The sequence below is a fragment of the Dermacentor albipictus genome, unplaced genomic scaffold (genome assembly GCF_038994185.2).
Source record: "Dermacentor albipictus isolate Rhodes 1998 colony unplaced genomic scaffold, USDA_Dalb.pri_finalv2 scaffold_319, whole genome shotgun sequence".
NCBI lineage: Eukaryota > Metazoa > Arthropoda > Arachnida > Ixodida > Ixodidae > Dermacentor > Dermacentor albipictus.
This window is the reverse complement of record NW_027225873.1, coordinates 40,001-44,223: the sequence shown is the minus strand read 5'-3', so window position 1 is coordinate 44,223 and position 4,223 is coordinate 40,001. Positions and strand designations below refer to the sequence as shown.

At 56.6% G+C, this 4,223-nt stretch overlaps 2 non-coding genes across 2 annotated transcripts; both read left to right on the top strand.

Annotated features, from left to right (window-relative positions):
- Positions 1-251: 251 nt before the first annotated feature.
- LOC139053887 (small subunit ribosomal RNA) lies at positions 252-2,066 on the top strand. The gene has a single exon (XR_011510859.1). It is a non-coding gene; the product is annotated as a small subunit ribosomal RNA (ribosomal RNA).
- A 1,237-nt stretch (positions 2,067-3,303) lies between these two features.
- Positions 3,304-3,456, top strand: LOC139053890 (5.8S ribosomal RNA). The gene has a single exon (XR_011510861.1). It is a non-coding gene; the product is annotated as a 5.8S ribosomal RNA (ribosomal RNA).
- The last annotated feature ends 767 nt before the right edge of the window (positions 3,457-4,223 follow it).

The following is a 4,223-nucleotide window of genomic DNA, read 5'->3' as shown; positions in this document are numbered from 1 at the left end:
CTCAAGAGAAACCGCAAGCCGTGATCGAGTCGACACAACCAGTCTATCGAGAATGTTGCGTGCTTCTTGCCGCGTGGCGATACCCGGCCCTTCGGGGAGGGCGCCGTAGCGAGCTCGAACGCCGTCGTCTCGGACTGTGCAAAGTGCTACTCTTTGCAAGAACGAAGCGTGCTGGGGCGCCTGAAGGTGGCCTCGGCATCGCAAAAACGGCGTCCGGCCTGCTTGACAGGCGGGACGCGCAGTTGAACGATTACCTGGTTGATCCTGCCAGTAATCATATGCTTGTCTCAAAGATTAAGCCATGCATGTCTAAGTACATGCCGAAATAAGGCGAAACCGCGAATGGCTCATTAAATCAGTTATGGTTCCTTAGATCGTTTCTTCCTACTTGGATAACTGTGGCAATTCTAGAGCTAATACATGCAGTGAGCCTGAAGCCCTTTGGGCGACGGGTGCTTTTATTAGACCAAGATCGATCGGGTTTCGGCCCGTATTGTGTGGTGACTCTGGATAACTTTGTGCTGATCGCATGGCCACGAGCCGGCGACGTTTCTTTCAAGTGTCTGCCTTATCAACTTTCGATGGTAGGTTACTTGCTTACCATGGTTGTTACGGGTAACGGAGAATCAGGGTTCGATTCCGGAGAGGGAGCCTGAGAAACGGCTACCACATCCAAGGAAGGCAGCAGGCGCGCAAATTACCCACTCCCGGCACGGGGAGGTAGTGACGAAAAATAACAATACGGGACTCTTTTGAGGCCCCGTAATTGAAATGAGTACACTCTAAATCCTTTAACGAGGATCAATTGGAGGGCAAGTCTGGTGCCAGCAGCCGCGGTAATTCCAGCTCCAATAGCGTATACTAAAGCTGCTGCGGTTAAAAAGCTCGTAGTTGGATCTCAGTTCCAGACGAGTAGTGCATCTACCCGATGCGACGGCTCGGACTGAACATCATGCCGGTCCTTTCTTGGTGCACTTCATTGTGTGCCTCGAGAAGGCCGGTGCTTTTACTTTGAAAAAATTAGAGTGCTCAACGCAGGCGAGTCGCCTGAATAAACTTGCATGGAATAATAGAACAAGACCTCGTTTCTGTTCTGTTGGTTTTTGGAATACGAGGTAATGATTAAGAGGGACAGACGGGGGCATTCGTATTGCGGCGCTAGAGGTGAAATTCTTGGACCGTCGCAAGACGAACTACTGCGAAAGCATTTGCCAAGAATGTTTTCTTTGATCAAGAACGAAAGTCAGAGGTTCGAAGGCGATCAGATACCGCCCTAGTTCTGACCATAAACGATGCCAACCAGCGATCCGCCTGAGTTACTCAAATGACTCGGCGGGCAGCTTCCGGGAAACCAAAGTGTTTGGGTTCCGGGGGAAGTATGGTTGCAAAGCTGAAACTTAAAGGAATTGACGGAAGGGCACCACCAGGAGTGGAGCCTGCGGCTTAATTTGACTCAACACGGGAAAACTTACCCGGCCCGGACACTGGGAGGATTGACAGATTGAGAGCTCTTTCTTGATTCGGTGGATGGTGGTGCATGGCCGTTCTTAGTTGGTGGAGCGATTTGTCTGGTTAATTCCGATAACGAACGAGACTCTAGCCTATTAAATAGGTGCGGGGTTCCCAGCACCTTACAACCTTCTTAGAGGGACAAGCGGCTCCTAGCCGCACGAAACAGAGCAATAACAGGTCTGTGATGCCCTTAGATGTCCGGGGCCGCACGCGCGCTACACTGAAGGAAGCAGCGTGTCTTTATCCCTGTCTGAAAAGACTGGGTAACCCGTGGAACTTCTTTCGTGATTGGGATAGGGGCTTGCAATTGTTCCCCTTGAACGAGGAATTCCCAGTAAGCGCGAGTCATAAGCTCGCGTTGATTACGTCCCTGCCCTTTGTACACACCGCCCGTCGCTACTACCGATTGAATGATTTAGTGAGGTCTTCGGACCGATGTCCGGCGCGGCCTTTCGGTTGCGCCGGTCTGTTGGAAAGATGACCAAACTTGATCATTTAGAGGAAGTAAAAGTCGTAACAAGGTTTCCGTAGGTGAACCTGCGGAAGGATCATTACCGGATTGTTCGAGGGTGACGAGCGCCATTGTTTCTACCCCGTGTGGGTGAAGCAGCTCGCTGCGCCCGACGCTTTCCGCCGCTGGCCCCGCTTGGACGCGGGGACGGCTATACCCGAACATGCCGGGGATTGCCCGAATTTCGAAGGGCGCCCCGTGCCAAATTTGTTGCGCCCAGTGGACGCCGGCTGCAACCTTGGACGGTTGGCTTGGCCGCGCCCGCGGGTAGAAACGGCGTAACGCACACTGTTGGGTGGGCTTTCTGAAGTCCGCCTCGGCACTCTTGCGCGGAATGGGAGTAAGACGACCCGACCTGCTGCTCTTGCCCAGTACGAGGGGAACGGCGAAGCGTGCGGTCGGTCAAGGAACTGACGGTCGAGAGCTAATGCCGCTGCCGCTTAGTACACACGGAACCGTGGTGCGAGCGCTCTCCCGTCCTCCGCGGCAAACGCTGCCGAGTCTGAAAAGGCTGGCGGCTGCCGGTCGCTTCCTGCGGCGAGTGTGGAGTAACGACCCGACTTTGTTGCTGCCCAAGTACTAAAGGAACGGTGCGGCGCTCGGTCGGTCATGGAACCGGCGGTATTGAGGGTGCGGCTGCCAAGTACGGAAGGAACCGTGGCCTAAAGCACTCTCCCGTCCTCCGCGGCAAATTCCACCGCGCCCGAAAGGGCCGGAGGCTGCCGGTCGGCTCCCGCTCGTGACGCGCGAGGTGTCGAGTTCGCGGTTCAATGCGACGACGTCTGCAGGCTATTTGCCCGCCGCCGAGGGAAAGGCGGCGTTGCTGCGAAGTACCGAAGGAAACGCGGCTTTGCTACGTCGGAAGCGTTCTGCGGTTTGCGGACTTGTGCGCTTTGGGAAGGCGCCGCACGTCGAAAGAGGAAGTACGGACAGACGAGGGACTGTAATCCCGTATTCGAACGCACTTGCGGCCAGGCCCTTGCTGGCTTCGTCTTCCGCCTCAAGTAGACTTGTTGTGGCTCCGGCGCAGAGAGCCGTCCCTGGCACTGGCCGAGTGGCTTTGGAGAGCTGCGCGAGTACGCGCGCGCCAAGCTCTTGTCTTTCGTCTCGAGTAGGCTGTTGGATCAGCAGCGGTCATGCGGAAACGCGTGACCGCCGAACGAAAGAGCGAAACAGGAGTAGCGCACGCCGAAAGGCGCTCTTCGAAACCACACACAGGGAGACGCCACGTGCCTGAAACACTGGTTGTACTGTACTGAATTGAACAAACTATTTTTCACGACTCTAAGCGGTGGATCACTCGGTTCTCGGGTCGATGAAGAACGCAGCCAGCTGCGAGACTTGGTGTGAATTGCAGGACACACTGAGCACTGATTCTTTGAACGCACATTGCGGCCTTGGGTCTTCCCTTGGCTTCGTCTGTCTGAGGGTCGGATCACATATCAAGAGAGCCTTCGGCGCACAGGGAACGTGCGTCCGTCGACTCGTTTTGACCGCGTCGGCATCATGGACAGTACGTTGAGCGCTGAAGCCACGCGCCAGCAACCTCACGAGAAGGAGACGGTGGCGAGCCGTCGTGCCAAATCTTCGAAGAGACGGAAACGAGGCATTACTACTGCAGCGTGACGAGTGCGCGCCTCTGGCAAGACCGCCGCAGGATGGAGTCGGATACCTGCAGGGAAAGAGCGGTCCAAGCTCGAGGCGCGAACGTCTGTTGCCTTGTAGCGCGCACCTTTGCGAGAGAGTCGGAAGCGATCGCAATTTGCGTTGTTTGCCTTCGGAGTACGTCGAGCTCCAGAGCTGGTCGCTCGCTCACGTCACCGCAGCTGTGTGGGCGCCCTTCCGGGCTTCGTCGCACGAATGGGAATCGGCAGATTCGTGCGAGGAGCGGGGAGGAGAAGGGTGGCCCCCGAAAGCGGTTCGACGCGAGAGCGCCGTCTGCGAGCGAGAAGAGCACGGCACGGCGGAGAATTGCCGCGAGACGGAAAATGTCTCCCTCGAGAGCGTTGGCCGAGCTGAAGCGTTCCGTCGTAGTCCGCCGTCGGTCCAAGTGCTTCGCAGTCTCTGTCCCCTTAAGACTGGGCCACTCCAGTTGGGGCAGGGGCGACGCTACACGAGACGATGCCTCCCGCCAGGTTTTAGTCGCCCCTGCGGTGCCCGCTGAAGCGGCGCGCTGCTAAGGCGATCTTTGCCTCGGTGG